We start from the raw sequence: 18,109 nt of genomic DNA, 5'->3' as shown, positions 1-18,109 counted from the left end.
TTCATGACTAGAGAACTCCCACATAGATAGATAGATAGATAGATAGATAGATAGATAGATAGATAGATAGATAGATAGATAGATAGATAGATATTCCCTCAAATACCATACCTGGTGACATAGGAGATAGAGCATTGAGCCCAGAATCAGGAAAACTTCTTTCTGAGGTCAAATTCATTCTCAGACACTAGCTGTCTGACGTGAAGAAAATCACTTTATCCTATTTGCCTCAATTTCCTCATCTGAAAAATGAACTGAAGAAGGAAATGGAAAGCCACTCTAGTATCTTTGCCAAGAAAGCCCAAAATAGGCTTGCAAAAAGTCAAACCCAACTGAAAAATGACTGAACAACAAATACCCTGACCTCCTAGTTCACTCCCCATGAACTATTTTTCTCCCTTACTGCAGCTACACACAGACATAGTTATACCTTTGATTTTGCTATCAGCTACAAATGCTCCACTTCATGAACTCTTAAATTCCTTTATCTGATCAAAGTTTGTTGTCATTCCACTTCTTCCTCTGCCTTGCAACCTCACGTTCTGCTCTTCATTTTCACCAGGGTCTTCTATCTCTTGACCCCTCAGTTCTTTCCCAGACCACCATTCCTACACTAGTCACAATCTTTTCCCTATTCCATCTTGACCCTTGGTGAACCAGTCTAACTCTATCTATACTGCCGCCTTCTCTTGAATCTCTTGACTCTTATTCTATCAAAGATCTTGCCCTGCCTAGCCTCGGCCTTGAATTGCTCCCACCATCCATTGCCTTTGTTCTTACTCATACAACTGATGAAAGAAGATGAAGAAAATCATGAAACTGTGACAACTGAGTCCACTACAAATATATGTTACATAATCTCAACTGGGCCCTCACTGTGGCAAGGTAATTCTTTTACACATTCCTAATTGACTTATCTCACTCATCATAGCAGCTTTTCCAAACCTTTTCGTCCCTTCTCAAACTTCTTATGGTTCTTCTCTTCACCCACCTTCTCTAAAACCTTGCCTCATATTTCACTAAAAAGAACTGAGGCCATTTGTTGAGAGCTCCTTCTTCTCTTCTCCCATCCTCCTCATCTCACATCACACAGATACCATTTGTCATTTTCTCCCTTTCTCACATATGAGGTGGACCTTCTCCCTTCTTGCATATGCCTTGCTTCATCTCTTCTGATACCACTGCCACCCTGGAGAAGGCCTTCATATCTGGAACATTGCAATAGCTTGCTGGTTGGTATCTTTGCCTGAAGTCTCTCTCCATTCCAGTCCAGTTTTCATTCAATTGTCAAATCAGTCTTCCTAAAGTGTCAGCCCTCTCTCCTTCCAATCAATTCCCGTGACTCTCTATTGCCTCCAGGATCAAATATAAAATCCTCTGTTTGGCCTTTAAAGCCCTTCCTACATTTTCAGTCTCATTATACCTTACAACTCTAGCCCCTATTCAATCCAATGATACTCCCGTCCTTGCTCTTCCTGGCATACAGGACTCCATCTCCTGACCTGACATTTTTACTGGCCGATTCTATGCCTGAATTCTCTCCTTTCTCATTACCACCTCCTGGACTGCATGGCTTCCTTAAAGACCCAGCTAGGCCTACCTTTGAAAAGAAGTCGAATCTATAGGATTACAAAGGGTACCAATTATTCAAGGTGCCACTGGATAGAGCAATGGGTCTGGAGTCAGGAAAAATCCCGTCTCAGACACTAACCCAACACTTACTTCCTCATTACTACAAAGTGATGTGCTCCTTCCAGTTTACTAGTTCTGTGTCCCACTTAACTTCTGTCCATTTTGGTTTCAAGTGTTTGGGGCAGTGCTTAGCACGTACATAGTAGACACTTAATAAATGTTTGTCCCCCTCATACCTATCCATCCCCCAGTGCCTTCTGGCTGAAAATATCTCCAACTGACTTACTATATATCTTATTTGTACAGAGTTGTTTGCATGTTCTCTTCCCCAGTAGACTGTGAGATCCTAGACAGCAGGGACTGGGTTTTACCTTTCTTGGTATCGTTAGCACTTGATACGATACCTGACACAGAGAAGGAAGGCATTTAATAAATGCTTTTTTACTTGAGTGAAATGAGGGGGCTGGTATGAGAGAGCATTTATTTGATGGACAGAATCGGCAGTCCACTGACTGGAGATAGAAGGGACAGGAGAGAATCTGAGATGACTGGAAGGATGGCCGGAGCTCTCCATAATCAGAACCTAGAAGTGGCTCAAGAATTAAATCCCATTTGGTCCAAAGCTCTGCAATGGCCAGGTAAAGATGGAGAGCTGCAGGCATACCACTAGACCTTGGAAACCATCAGGTTGAGGTTAATGGTGCATTCAAGCCTGTCTGGTTATATGTCTGCCTTTCTGCCTCCCTTCCACCATGAAACTGTCAGAATAATAGGGCAAACATGAGACAGTTGACCTTTTCTCTTTGAACTGAGAGATGCTCTTCACAAGGTGACTTCCTATGAAAGGACAAGGCAAGGCAGCCAGCCTGGTTTAGCTCTGGTTGAATATTTTAATGCCCCTAATGGGGTACCCCTCTTCCCTAAGCAACCTGAGATCTACCACCTGTCCCATGAAGAGGCCTAGTCCTGCCAGTTCCCAGGAAATCTCAAAATACACACCAACTCAGCATAGGCTTCACACATGCAAATTTCTCATCCCACCCTGCAAACACAACGCACTCACATACACCCACACACATACAGTTCTCCCGCCCAGGTGCTCATGGACACATGGCAGTCTCCAAGTAGGTTGGCATCACAGAACTCTCATTCCCTGACACTCTTAAAGATAAGACACCTGTGAAGTGAAACAAAGACACGGGGCACATAGAGAAACAAGACACCCAGAAAGAAAAGAAGTAGCAGGACTTTTTTGTCCTCAATCTGCAGCCCAGAACCCATAACGAGGGATGTTTGTGCTCTCCGAAAGCTCATTTAAACCCCCTTCCCCAAGAGCGAAGACTAGCTAGGTCTACATTGCACCAAAGCATAGAAGATAGCATGGCAGAGGAATGGCAATGCTGGCCTTGAAGTCAGAAATTCCCAGATAAAAATCCTGATTCAGATACTTAAAATCTATAAGACCCTAGAAAAGTCACTTAGCCTCTCTCAATTTCAATTTCCTCATCTGTAAAATGGGGGTAATGTACCAGTACTTTCACAATTTGATTCACTTTCTACAATTACTACAAATGATTTTTCAAAAGCACAAGTTTGATCATGTCATTCCCTTACTCAATAAACTCCCATTGCTCCCTATTGCTTTTAGGATATATATAAATATATATGTATATATATATGCATATATATACATATTTAGATATAAACTCTCCTTCCTATATTCTATGGTCCAGCCATATTTCTTTCTTGCTATTCCCACTGAAGGTCAAGTCATCTCTTTTCTCAGTGCCTGGAAGAAGACTCTACCTTCTCACCTCTGCCTCTTGGAATAATCCTGTTTCTTTCTTCTCCTTCCAAAGGCAGCTTTCTCTGGACCCTTGCCTAATCTGCCCCACCGAAAATTACCTTCTATTTATTTTATGCTTCATATCTCCTCCAATAGAACATAAGCCCCTTCAGGGCAAGGACTTTAATTATCACCTTTGGATGCCCAGTGACTAGAAAAGTAGATGCCTAATAAATGCCTATTGATCAATGGTACCTACATCCAAGGGCTGTTGGGAGGCTTCAGTGAGGAGACTGCAATCCCTGAAGATCTGTATGTGCGTTGGCTCTTATTGGCAAGGCATCCCTAGAACAAGCATCTGTCCAGATGTTTTGGTTAAAGTAAGGACAACATCTGTATGATGAGAGCCAACAGAGAGCAGGCCTACTGGCATTTCCTCCTTGCCATGCAGACAGTTGGCCTCCCCAGACGCAGCAGTCACTGCCTCATACGGCTCCCCCATATACAGACAGACACTGAGTCACGGTGATGACAATTATAGGCACTGATTTACAAACAGAATCACCAGTGAGAGACATTCCAGCTTCCGATGCAACCACAACCTACGCCAGGGTGGGCGGGCGAACGAGTGAGCCTGCCTGCCTGCCTTACAACTTCTCTCCCTTCTCCCCCTCCCCAGGTGGCAGAAAGGGCCCTGACTCCCAGGTCCCTTCCATACCAAGCCCAGCTGCAAGTGAGGCCCTTGATTCCAGGCTGGGCCTGGCAGCAGCTGCAGTGCTCTGGCTCTGCCTCCCCTCCCAGCAGTGGAGAGAAGCAGCAGCCCAGCTCTGCTGCAGCCTCATATATCAAGCCATGCACTCTGCCTCCATCGGACAGCTGGCTTTGTCCTCAGACCCAGGGCACAGGCACCATGCAGGGGCCCAGAGAGAGGAGGCCCAGGGAGCAAACCAAATCTCCAAATGGTGAAGCATCACATCCCTGGACCCTGGCCCAGGGCACCCAAAACATCCCTATCAAACCCACAACCTGCCATCTTGAGACATGCCCACTGTTATGGATTGATTCAGTACTGTTCATGGATTCCTAATGGGAGGCCAGAGAGCCTTGTAAAAGCCAGCATCAAAGGTGGGGTGGGACAGGAGGAGAAGTCTTCAAGAAGATTTGGACCATCCTCTTGTTGCTTAGCTGCCAGGAAAATTCACCTTAGCTGCCTGCCTGTACAATGGGCTCCTTTCTGTTGACCTTTGGCTAGAGGTCACCAACTACCATAAAAGAAGAGGGTCTGATCTTTTCTAAGCTGCTCCAGCTGGAACATAGAGCAGGATGAATTGAAGGGGAGGAAGGTGCTGGGAGAGAGTGATACCACCTGGCAACCAGGAATAATGGGCTGAAAGTGAAAATGGAAGCTGGTAGGAGAAAATGGAGGGGTAAGGGAGGAAGGATGGAAATACTTGAGCAAGAGAGGGAGCCAGAAAGTGAGCTGGGGCGTGGGGGAAGGGGCAGGAAGGTGAAAGGAGGATAAAAGGCAAGAATGAAAGAGAAAGAAATCTATGTAACTGTGTTGTGGAATACTTGCACCCAGAGGGGTGCAAATGATGAAAAAGCAGAGTTTGGGGCAGACAGGGTACATTCCCAACGGGGGAAGCCTCGGTCAAATAGCCTGTGTTGGAATCCAGAATTTCTATCTTTCTCCTTGCTAGTCTGTGGGGATGTAAGGGAGCATTCCAGAGGAGGGAGAAGGACCCATCACTGGGCTCCACTTGGCTGTATGGAGAAAGCCCACTGCACTAAAGTCCCAGATAAACCAAAAGGCTTGGAGAGGGCCCAGGAGGATGCCAGCAGCATGGCTTGGCACTGCCCCATGTTCCTAAGTTGGAGGACAAAGAGGTGCTTAAGGAAACCCGTCATTTAGAAAACAAAAACCCATGGAAAGCCAAAGGCGTGTTCAATGGCCTGTGGGACCACTGCACCAATGGCCCCTGGTGTTTCACTATTATCATTCCCTACAGGAGGCTAGCTGGCCTATTTCACCTTGGATCCAGGCTGTTTTCCCTTCTCCCCAAACTCCATGCAGGTCTTGGTCATTGCCTCTGCAGTCTTCTCCTATTTTAGAAGGAGAACCAGTGCATGAGGTATTGGATATTATAACATGGTAGATCATCAATGCTGGAAGGGACCCTCTAGTTCAGTCTTTCATTATACAGACTGAAGCCTGGATAAGGGAAAGGACTTGCCCAGGCACATAGCTACTTCATAACACACCAAGGCCTAGAACTCTTCATCTATCTATCTATCTGTCTGTCTCTCTTGACTGAGGGTGAACATCCCCTCATGAAACCTCAAGGGAGCTAAATGTTCCTGGCCCAGAAAGCCAGACATGGAACACTTGAATCAAGCACTCCTTTCAAAAACTCAGACACCATCCCACGTGGGGTCAAGTGCTTTTATCTCATAATCCTCTGAATTATCTTCTCCCAGTGGAATTTTACAGAAGGGTCCTTGTGCACAAGCCCCAGAGAAGCCACTCTTGTAGTCCTAAGTGTATGGCAGCAGGGTTAAGTAGGAAGAGGAAGAGCAGGTGCCAGGCAAAAATAGTCAGTGATACTGACAGGGACAGGAGAAGGAAGGCTAATAATTAGAGTCCAGGCATGGCAGGTCCTAGAACCCCAGGAACCAAGCCCATTCAAAGTCTAAAAAGGACAAGAAACTCAAGGTCTCAAGTTGGGGGTTAAGGATTAAGGAAAGCTTAGAAAGTGGCAACAGATGAGCTTTCTGGATTCAAGAGCAAGGCCCCCTGGATCACTTTCAAGGAGGAGCTGATAACCCCAGAAAGCTAAGATCATTAAGGCCTAAGAACTACGATCCAGTCTCTTGCATGTATTTTTATGAAGACTTTTAAGGCTTAATGTCTTACTCTCACCTCTTCCAGGAAGAGAGGTAAACCACTTCATGAACAGAATTTCTCAGAGAGAAGAGTGGAAGCCAAAGTAAGTTGGTTGATGTGCCTCGAGAGCACCCCCAAAATTGACATCATCTCTCAGTTTTTTTGTTTGTGCTTTTTATTTTTAAGAGTAGGTTCCCCCATCTTGCCTAATCTAGAAGTGCAGGGGCTACTCATGGGTCTGATCCCATGGAAACTTTGACCCAGTCCATATCTGAGCTGGATTGGTTTGCCACTCCTTAGGTAACATAGCACTTCTCTTTTTTTCCTCCTTCAGCCTCTGGCCCTGGGGGCTCACTGTTTTGGTGTCAGTTTTAATGTAGGTACCTGATGGGCACAGCCTACTTCAGCTCAGAACTTCCAAGCTCAAGGGATCTGACACTCTTAACCTCTCAGGCAAGTATAGACATTTACCACCATGGCCAGATCTCCCAGCTTAGCCAAAACAGAACATGGCTGTCAGTCATAGCCAAGGAGGTACAGTGCTACTGTCCCACTCTTACCCCCCCACACACACTCTAAAATCAAATTCCTAAAAATCTACCTCTGTGTGTGTGTGTGTGTAAGAGACAAATAGAATGTGTGCTAGGGCAAATTTCAGTATATCTGTCTTTAAGTGGAAGTTGCCAGAGGATAGGTATAATAAAAGGGGCATGCCATGGGAGTCAGAATATTTAGCCTTCTAGCCCCAGTTCTGTCTCTAACTCACTGTGGAACCTTAGGCAAGCCAAGTCCTTTAGACCCTCTAGGACTCAGTTTCCCCATCTACAAAATGAAAGCATGGATTACAGGATCTCTGGAGTGCCTCTCATGCCCCTCTGAACACCCAAACACATTGTTATTTTTTTTTATTTAGGGTCTTAGTTCCATAGTTTGTAGAACAAGGAGCCTGTATCCTTTGTATGGCCAGGGATTTGTGCCCTTGTGAAGGCAAAAAGAGAGGGGAGTAGCAGGGGCGGGGTTCAGCTGGATAGCTCAGTGGATTGAGAGCCAGGCCTAGAGACCAGAGGGCCTAAGTTCAAATCTACCCTTAGATACTTCCTAGCTGTGTGACCCTGGGCAAGTCACTTCACCCCCCCCTCCTCCCATTGCCTAGCCCTTACTGCTCTTCTGCCTTGGAACCAATATTTACTATTGATTCTAAGACAGAGGGTAAGGGTTTTGTAGGGAAAAAAAGAACATGGTCAAGAACATTTGTGATCAGTTTGGTACTGAGACTCTCTGAACTTAGATGGGCTGCTCCTCAGACGAGAGACTTCAAGTCCATTGCCCAAACCTACACCAAAAACTTTCTTGAGTTGCTAGGTACTACACAAGCTCTGGTTCCCCTGGTATGGTCCCCAGGAGTTCAGGGTAACTTCCCCTAGCACAGTCCAGCTAGAGAAGGACTTTAGATGAGCGTGAACTTTAACTATGGAGATGCTGATTATTATTGTTTTGAGTCATAAATAATATATTTCAAAGTAAACACCTGACATATGATCAATATTACATGGCAGCCTTATCTTAACACAGAAATTGTTACAAGGCTGGTCTTTCTTGAGATTCATTCAACCGAAGAGAGTGGATTCTGAGAAATTCCAGAGGGATCCAGTTTTCTTCATATCACTGTCCTGAAGCAAAGGCCCTGAGGCCAGCCCTAAAAGGGAGCGTTGGTATCTTTCTCCACCCCTCCACTTGATTTCAGATCATCCTGGAACCTTTGATGCTTCTCTCTCTAGCTGAAGTGGCATACTGTTTCGATTATTTCTGAGCTGAAAGCTGAAGTTTCCTCTTATTCTACTAGAAGCATTTCCAAATTTGCTCTCAACACTCTATATTGTCAAATACACAACTGCTTTCTCCCGTCTCTGCAGTAACATTGGCCTTCTCTATCAGGCAGATACTCCTCAGAAGCAAAAAATGAGGACAATTTCTTTTGCTCCATATAGCATACTATGTGGGAACTGGCAGCCAAGGCAATTTCATCTACAGTCATCATGGTGAAACACTCCTTGTTATACACACAGAGCCCTGGAGCCAGGAGAGTTGAGTTTTAGAAGCAATAGAATAACATGGGAAGAGGTCTAGGATCAGAAGACCTGAGCTCTTACACAGCTGTCATTTACTAGCTTTGTGACCTTCTAAACCTCAGTTCCCCTGTCTGTGAAATGGGACTGGGGGAAGGGATTGGGACAAGATTTGACTAGTGGTCTCTAGTCACCTTTACCAGTGTCTGAAACAATGTTCTCAACTTAGACCACTTCATTCTATACTTCAAGACAATAATGGGCAGCAGTATGTTCTTTTGGACCATCCTGATGGATTTTTCTGGGTAGGAGCATGGAAACCATTGTTCTCTGCAATGACAGTGATATCCCAGACTCACTCTCCTTTCTAAAATATGGTCCTTGCGGAAAATCTGGTTGATTCTATAATCTGTATCAGAGGAAAGGTCATCATAAGTAAACCTAGAAAGAGTAGCCCCCAGTGGATCCACATATGGGTGGACAAATCCATCTCAATTCTCCTTCTGGGAACCCCAAATAAGTAGTTAGGTCTGCCTGGGGCCCTGAACACCACATGGTTCAGTTGACCACCATTTCAAAATATGTGGAACAGCTAAAAGAGAAGATCTTAGGTTTTGTGAATACAACTATGACCACTGAGCCCAAAGGAGGCCTTTGTACTACTTTGTACTACTGAGTGTAGTTCTGGGCAACACTGGTTAGGAAGGATGTTGGCAAACTGAAAAAATGCAGTGGAGGGAGACCATGGCAGATCATGGACTATAAGCTGTGTCATAAGGAAAAGATGAAGGAACCAAGAATGTTTAGTCTGGAGATGAGAGGAGTTCAAAGGGGGATAGCTCTCTTGAGGGTCATCACGTGGAAGAATTCTAAGTGGGCTTTCATAGGGGAGAAATAGGAATAGGGAGCAGAAACTAAAAAAAAGGCAGCTATGGGCTCAATATGAGAAAGATGCATCTGGCATTTAGAGCTACCCAATAACAAAAGGACTTTGTCAGGACATAATGATACTGCCTTAGATATTAGTAACTGAGCTGGTCACTTCACCGTTGTCTGCCTCAATTCTCCCAACAGTAAAATGGGGATAATAGCACTCACCTCACAGGCTTATTGTAAGGATCAAATTAGATTATCATTGTAAAGCACTTGGCACTTTGCCTACCACATAGTTGGTGGTTAAAAAATGCTTGTTCCCTTCCCCTTGCCCTCCCCCAAAGAGCTCCTCACAGCAGAATAGTGATCAGGCAAAGAATGGATGACCACTTGAGAGAGATACTATAGAGGCGACTCATATATGGTGAACAGGATTGGGTACTCTATTGTATTCGGTACTCTAAGGATCCTCCTAAAATCTGGAGAGGAATCCATTTCAGGGTGACTTATACACCATATATACCTCTATGCCATGTCTTATGTCTTCTAAGATATCATCATTTTAGTTGAAAAATAAACATTATGTCAAGATTTGTGGTTTCTCTGGTATAGAACAGAGGTTTTTAACCTGGGGTCCATGAGCTTGTTTTATTTTTAATATTTTGATGACCATATTTCAATATAATTGACTTCCTTCATAATCTTAGGTGTTTTGGTTCATACATGATTCTAAAAAGTTCCCCCAAATGCCAAAGGGATCCATGACATACATAAAAATGAAAGACCCCTAATACTGAACTTCCTCTACTACTGAGATTTCAACCTGTCCATAACTTAGTAGATATTTTTAAAGAGCTGAATTAGGTTCAGAGAAATGAAATTACTTGCCCAGGGCCACATAACTAGTTAATGTCAGGAGTAGGATTTGAATCCAGATCCTATGACCACACGTCCAGCACATTTTCCATTATATCATACTGACTTTCCGAAATAAACATAAATGTTGAGAAAATATATCCTCAGGAGTTTTTCTCTTCTCTGGGCTGTGAGAGAGTAGATGTGCAGTATGGAAACGTCAGTGCCTTTAAAATAATTGTGATCAGTTGTAGAATACATTTCCCTTTATTTCATCAGTATTCTTCTTCACCTAATACCATTTCCCTCCAGAAATATGCACTGTGAACCACTCTAAGACTCTTGAATGGGCATTCGTTTTGTCTCTAATTTACAGTAATCCGGCACCATTTTCTCCCAGCTTCCATTAGTGAATCTAAGAACATGGACGTTCAGAGAAGTATTGTACATTATACAGGTTTACCACAGACCTTAGAACATACCAAATTTGGCTTTCTCCCAAAGCTTCAGACTACTAGCTCTGAGCCAGTCAGGACATTCAATAGGCAAAAACTTTCCTGTCTCATCTTCCCAGAGGTCACTAGAAGGTACTCTCAAATTCAGCACCTTGGTCAGTACTCAGACCCCCCCCCCCCCCATTTGCTTTTCAACCCTTACTTCTTTCTGTCTTAGTAATAAATGTAAGAAAGAAGGGCAAGGTCTAGGCAAACTGAGTTAAGTCACTTGCCCAGGATCACACAGTTATGAAGTTTCTTAAACCAAATTAGAACTCAGATCCACCAGACTTAAAGACTGGTGCTCTTACAACTGCTGCCACCTACCTGGCCCTCCTGGCCCAGTACTGGACTAATAGATATCGAATGACTAACTAGAACAATGGAAATTTAAATTGTACTTGAATATGGTATTTTCATTCTTAAATTTAATCCCAAGAGAGATCTTTCAGTAGACTCAGAGGTGCCTATTGTATACTGAGCTAGGAATGTGAGACAGACAAAGATCATTAAGAAATGGTCCCTACCCTCATAGAGCTTGCCATTTGCTGAAGCTACAAGTCCTCTCACCTTGGAGTAGCATGGTGAGGTAGAAAGAAGACTGGGCCTGGAGTCAACAAGATCTGTATTTGTAACATACACTCTGCCACTTACTATCTGGGTAGCCCCCAAGCAAGTCATTTGGCCTGAGACTCAGTTTCCTCATCTGTAAAATGGAAACTATTACCTAAAGTACCTCCCTCACAGGTTTTCATGAGTCTCAAAAGAGATAATGTCCAGATAGCACTTTGAAATCCTTAAAGTATCATAGCAACATCAGTGATCACAAAGTATTTCCCTTTAGTGTTATATGAATTGCAACTCCATTTTAAAGGGTACTATTATGAATAGAGTGATGGGCTTGGTGTCAGGAAGATCTGAAGCTTCTCATGATGACTAGCTATGTGACTGTGAGTAGGTCACTTGCCCTTTCTAAGCCAAAGCTTGATTATCTGTAAAATGGAGATGGCAATAGTAACTATCTTTGAAAGGCTATTGTGAGGATAGATGTAGGCTATTATTATTTCCTGGCTTGGTGAATCTCTCAAGCTCAGATCACAAAGGTAAATCCATGAGCCCACTGGAACAATTGTAATGGAGAAATATAGATAGGATCAAGTGGACCACAGATGAATTCTAGAAGAACATCCTAGCTAACTCTACCATGATAGGCTGGGGAGAATCTTTAAGAATGGGAACTTCATATCAAATCTCTCCAGTTGCTTGTCACCCCTGAAGGGTACGTAGTTTTCTCCCCCCAGTCACACCTCCATCCACTGAGACTCCTTGGGAAATATGGGGCCAATGCTGCTTACTGGGCTTCTTTTGAAAACGCCTGAATTCCCTTACCCTGGCCACTTCATTAAGTTCAGTCCAGTGAAAATGATTGAATGGTTACTTGCTGATGGAAGCTTTTGAGCAGGACCCTCAGGGTCAGAGACAAGTTGGTATGAGGTAGGCAGAGCAGACCTGGGTCTCTAGTCCTAGCTTTGCCATAACAGAACTAAAATTTTTATGCCAGTCCTTCCTTCAACTCTGGGGCCCAGTTTCCTCCTCTGAAAGAATGAGGCAGTTGGGTAAGATGATAGGGGGAGGAAGAACTACCAGATGTACCAACTTGTTCACCTATTCCCTCCCCATTTTTCTGAGTGGAAAGTAAAAATTGAGGATCTGGTTGTTCCCAGATCCCAGGACAGAGAGGCCCATTACTCTGGTTGGGGATTTTACTGAATCCTTGCTATAAACTGGGTCATTTGGTCCCTTCCTTTTAAAGATGGAGAAGGGAAGGGTGGGTAGAAGCTGGTTAATTGAGGGATCTAATCACTCAAGGCATTACTTTTCCTGTATTTTTCCAGGACTAGCCCTGAGGCTAGACCATGAGAGTTGATTACAAAGGTTGTTACTGAGCCCCTTTTTCCTCTAGAAGTTAATCTCTCTCATTTTCGTCCCCATACATGCGATGAATCATAAACTCCTTTCCAGGTTACCATAGTCCTCAATTCGCTCTTTTCTCAAGCTGAACACTGACAGCCCGTCCCCCCAGATCCTACTAACAATTGGCCTTAGGGTGTATAACTAATTCTGAAAGGTGCATTGGACCCCAAGAATGGTGGATGCCTTTATTTTCTGTCTTATCCCACCAGAATTTGGACAGTGAGCTGTCCAAGGTGGAGCACATGTCCTTTATGCATTGTTTCAGTCCTGGGCTGTCTCTTGGGCTTTCTGGAAGTAAGGAATAGTACAGTAGTAGCCAGACAATGACCTACTATGTTAGTTTTGCTCTACTGAGCCAGTATCAGGGAACATCAGGGTGATGTACTGCGTGCGTGCCTGTGTGTGTGTGTGTGTGTGTGTGTGTATGTCAATTTTTCCAGTTCAGAAGGATGGAGGGTGTTGCAACAAGCTGGCTAAAGCCCTACTTCCACACTGTTTTAATCCCTGAGCAGTTCTTGTCCAAGTCTACACAAAGACTGAGCCTCAAGCCCGGTTCCATACCACCTCCCCAGGCCAGAGCATAGAACCTGCTGTCCCCTACTAGCCTCGGGCTAGTAACAGGCTTTTGTCAACTCTTCCCACGGGGGAAGGGCATGAAAGATGCCTGGATGGGGGACAGGTTGCTTTCCAAGAACACAGTACCCTTTCATGCAACAACTCTCATGCAAAACCACCATCACAGTCCCCAGAAGCTAGCCGCAAAGGAAGAAAGAGTAAACACGGAAAACTTCTCCAGTCCCCAGTGTCTCCAGGTCATGAACCTGACCTAAGACTTCAGAAATAGGAGAAGGGGGCCAGAATGAGCTACGTGGCTCTTTACCGTCAGCACGCGATAGTCAAAGGAGGGAGAAGGGTTGGGGGCAAAGGGAGGGGTCGCCCTGATTGCTTCTGGGAACAGTGGCCTCTTCCCAAGCCTACTGCTCTCTGCCTTCCACTGTTCCCCATCCCAGATCAAAGTGACCCTTTGTTTCTAGAAGGAAGAGCTGGCATTCCCCCTATGTCCCCCATCATCTCTGAACCCAAGCAGCAGCTATCCCTCCCACTCACAGTCCTACCTGACTTCTCCACTCTCCAAACACCAAAGGAGCAAGGGCCTCTCTAAGTCCACCCCTCGAGCCAGCAGGTGTTTGTTTCGGGTCCCCCTTCAAAGGGTACAGCTCACCCAGCCACTGCGTTTCCCCCACATTGCTAGAGGAGGAGGGACTAGAGAGAGAGAGCTAGCCCCATGGGGAGGGGGGAGGGGGAGGGAGTGTGTCGGAATCTGCCTAAATCCCCATGCCAGTCTCAGGGTCGAAGCTAACTGTCCCTGGTGTCCGGTGCCCAGCCTGGGGACCAGCCATAAACCATGCTCAGCAGCCCCCGGGGCGTTTCAATTGGGCCCTCATTGCTATCCCCACTTGGGTACCAGGGCGGGCTCCTTCCTGTCCCTAGGCAGGAGCTGTTATTTACAACTTTGCTGCACACTTGCAGCTGGCAAGCAGGCAGGGAGAAAGGGAGGGAGAAGGAAGGGAGGAAGGGAGGGAGGGAGGGGATGGAGGGAAAGTGCAGTTAAGCAGGAGGTCCTGTTTCTCTGATGGATTTTCTCTTTGTGGAGTAGCTGCTGAGAAAGGGTTAAAGACACACCAGCCATTCCCCATTCCTTCTAGGTCCCCAGCCCCTGGGTGAGCGGTCAGGGCAGGGAAGCTCTTCCATTGGGGGAGGGGGGAAGGGAACAGTTGGCCCGAGGAGGGGGAGGGGGCTGGGGACTAGGGGCTTTTTGTTTGTTTCTTTATTCCGTGGCTGCCAGGTTTCCTGGAGCAATTTGCAAGGTCAAGTCTGACCTGCTTCCAAACTGGAACGAAGAGCGAACAAAGAACCAAACAGTTCTGGCCAGTCTTATCGCAGCCCCCAACCTTCACCCCCCAATCCAGGATGGGGACCCCCTATCCCCCATCCCCGTTCCCATTTGTCACCCGATGGGGGGAGCAACCCCACCAGGAGGTAGGGAAACAGCGTCCCGAGGGCAGCGCATCTCAGCCCCTGCCTGACAATACAAGGAAAGGAGGATCAGCATGGGGGGGGGGGATTCAATGGGGAAGGACGAGGGGGATATAAGGGAAAGAAACATTTGTATGTCTTACCAGTCTCCACTGTCACTTCCCTGAAGCTAGGAAGAGAGAAAGATGAAGGGACTGAAACAAGTTAGAGCTTGGGGGCTGGCGGTGCTGGGCTTCCTTCCTTTTCTTTCTCTCCTACTTTCTTTCTCTCTGTGTATCTCTTCTCTCTCTCTCTCTCTCTCTCTCTCTCTCTCTCTCTCTCTCTCCCCCTCCCTCCCTCTCTCTCTTTCCCCCCCTTTCTCCCTCTCTCTCCCCCCTCTCTCTCTGTCTGTCTTGTGTATCTGGCTGGCTGACTAGGTTTGCATTCACCAGCGGCTTGCTGAGCACGCTGCTGCTATTCCAGAGCTCAGAACACAGGCTCAGTCAGGATCTGTGCCCAATTCGGTTGAGACTAAAGTGTTTTATTCTTTAAGGTACCAGCAGTGAGAGGGAGGGCGGGCTGGTGGGGGGAGAGGGACAGAAAGAGGGAAAGGGAGGGAGAGGAAGGGAAGGAGGGAGGAGTGTGTGAGTGTGTGTGAGTGCGAGTGTGAGTGTGTGTGTGTGTGTGTGTTGTAGGGACAGAGATGGTGCTCCTTCCTTGGCTGTTCTGAGGTTGCTGATGAGAATTGAGAGCCTCTCCCTTTTGCCTTTCTCCAGTCCTCCCTCCCCCTCTGCTCCTCTGCCTAGATCCAGAGGAGGGCTTAGCAATCATGTCTCTACAGATTCCATCTCAAAGGGGAGCAATGAGACAGAGAGTGCACATCGGGGGCACTTCATCCACACCCATCAAAGTGGGGCAAACAATGTTCCTCCCAGGGCTTCAAACCCCACCCCCTTCGCACAACTCCCACACACACCTAGGTGAGAAATGCTACAGCCTGTAGCATTGGGCTTCCTCTAACAGTCTGCTGGGCTGTAGTCCAGGAGCCAGGCCAGACAGGGCCCTCAGAGCCTCCTGAATGGGGTCAATTGGCCCCAAAGGGCTACCAGGCACAGAGGAATTTTGAGGAGAAAACAAAAACTTTTACCTGTTGAACTAGAATGCTAGGGGTGGGGAAGGAACGAGGAGCAGCCATCTGGTAGGGAAAGGACCCTAGAGGTATCTCAGGGGACCTGGGTTCCATTCTCATTAGCTGTGTGACCTTGAGCAAATACTTTGCCCTCTCTGGGCTTTAGCAGTCTCTTCTGCAAAATGAAAGGGTGGGATGAGGTAAGTTCTGAGGTTCTTTCCAGTCCTACCTTCCAGAATGAACTCTAGAATAGGGTCATCAAGACTAAAAAGTTTGATTCTGGTTTAAACACCCATTTGGAAAGAGGCCTGGACTCCAAGGCAGGAAGGCTTCCTCCTGACACTAATTAGCTGGCTAAATCACTTCATCTTTAGAAAATGAGCTCAGAATCTCCCCTAGAATAGCTGATGGTAAATATAAGTGCTTTGCAAACCTGTAAGTGATTTATAAACTGTCAGTTACTGTTACTGTTGTGGACACTTGCCTTCCAACAATAAGAACCACACCGCCAAATGTCAATGGTAAGACGCAGATTGCTCAAAGGGGCACTTTCCAAGAAAGTGGTTGGTCTGGGTACATTTCTTGACTTCCGTGGTAATGAGTGACCTTGAAATGTCATTTCCAACATCCCCCTGCATTTAAACATGCTCTTGCCTGGAACCATAGAAGACAGATGTTTTAAAAGCCTTCCAGAAAAGAAGCATCCCTGCCCTCTCTCCACAATAGGGATGGCACCAAGTCTCATCTGGAAGCACGGCCGACAACACAGTAATGGGTCACTTAGAGCCCTTGGTTACCACAAAGGAGAGGGCATGTTTAGACTTTCAGAATCCTCCCCCCCCCACCTGCCAGCCAGATTTATAGCCCTTACAGGCAATAGATCAAAATTTGCAGGGGTGGTGGGGGGGGGGCAGTTGCTTTTGCTGGCTTTAATCATCTGAACATGATTCCCCAAAGGGTTGGTGATTGTAATTACAACAACTCTTGTTTGATGAGAGTTTCACTGACCACTCATTAGACCCTTCCCATTCACTCTTCCCTCCACACAGCCATCCAGCTAGACACCCTCTGCCCACCTCCTCCACTTCTCATTGCCCTTCAGAACTTGTATCTGTTGCTATGTGTCTGAACCATGCCTATGCCTGTAATCAAGTGGGGACTTATGATTTCTAGAGGGGAGCTATGTTCTGTATTGGAACTCTGTTCAGGCAAGGGTGGAGAGGATATCTGAGGATATGTTGAATGGGGGATCCTCAGCTTATGTTGAGGGGGAACCCACTGGAGATACATTATCTAGCTGTACCTCTTTTTTTTAATAGATGAGAAAACTGAGGTTACAATAAGAAAAAGGACTTACCTAAAGTCACACAGTAAGTCATTCCTGCTATATCTCCCTAAATCACAATAATTTTTTATTTAAAATCTACTACGTGAAAAACCCTGGGCTGGGGAGGCCTAGGGGAGATACAGCATTCACAGAAAATGCTGTCCTTACTCTCATGGAACTCACAGTATTGTAGGGGATATGATAATAATAACAAGAATTTATATAACACTTTGTCTAAAGGTTTTCATGTGTGCTGAGAAGTGATTATCGTGCCATCATAAAATCTCCAAGCTGAATGGAACCTTAAAGACAGTCTAATCCTGTGTTGGTGAACCCATGGCACGTGTGCCCCCATGTGCCAGAAGGGGCTGCACTGTTCCCCCTCTCCACTGTGCCTGAGGACAATTTTTGCGTGCCCCATCCCTCTGCCCAGCAGCCCAATGTGAGCATTTCCTTCCTCCCCTTTCTGGGGTAATGCATGGGGCTCACAGGCAGCTTGAAGGTGCAGTTTGGGCACATGATCTCTAAAAAGTTCAACAACACTGGTCTAGTCCTTTTGGCCTATCAACCTGTAGAAGGCTATCTATCAAATTGTCCCATTCCCTAGCCCCTTTCTTTTCCATTGATACCCTTTTCTGGCTCATTTCCAACAACAACTAAGGAAGCATCGATCATTGGGTCAGAAACCACTTCTGCCTATTGTATGGGTTCTATGATTGTTCTGAATCAGTGGGAATCCTGCATGTCACAGATGGACAGCTTCAAATGATTGGGAAATGGAAGAGAGAGGAGGTAACAGTTCTCCTTGGGTTGCTTACTTTAAAGTATCCAGTAAATAATCTGTTTCTTTTAGATTGTCCAAAAGCAGTCCCACTCAGCTCTAGCCAATGGAAAAGTATGATGTTCCAAGAACTGGGCTTTATAAGGGAGTTTGAACCCAAGAGAGAAATGTATCTTTGGGCCTAGGCTAAGAAATAATTTGCCCAAAGCATTCATTTGATTAGATTCAATAAAGCATTTGTGAAGTACCTACTATGTGCACTGGGCCAAATGATGGAGGTGCAAGAGGAAAA

General features: G+C 45.8%; 1 protein-coding gene across 2 annotated transcripts in view; it reads right to left on the bottom strand.

Moving 5' to 3' along the window:
• Window positions 1-15,317, bottom strand: part of GABRA3 (gamma-aminobutyric acid type A receptor subunit alpha3) — a 204,655-nt gene extending 189,338 nt beyond the window's left edge. Inside the window, exon 1 of one of the 2 annotated variants that reach the window (XM_007507295.3) lies at window positions 14,745-15,317. The gene's annotated coding sequence lies outside the window, so the exon portion shown is untranslated. Of the gene's footprint in view, window positions 1-13,679; window positions 13,815-14,744 lie in introns of those variants that run through there. The other variant, XM_001376922.4, reaches the window with a different exon arrangement.
• Between the last annotated feature and the right edge of the window lie 2,792 nt (window positions 15,318-18,109).

The sequence above is a fragment of the Monodelphis domestica genome, chromosome X (assembly GCF_027887165.1).
Source record: "Monodelphis domestica isolate mMonDom1 chromosome X, mMonDom1.pri, whole genome shotgun sequence".
In the NCBI taxonomy this organism is placed as follows: domain Eukaryota; kingdom Metazoa; phylum Chordata; class Mammalia; order Didelphimorphia; family Didelphidae; genus Monodelphis; species Monodelphis domestica.
This window is presented reverse-complemented; position numbering and strand designations above follow the sequence as displayed.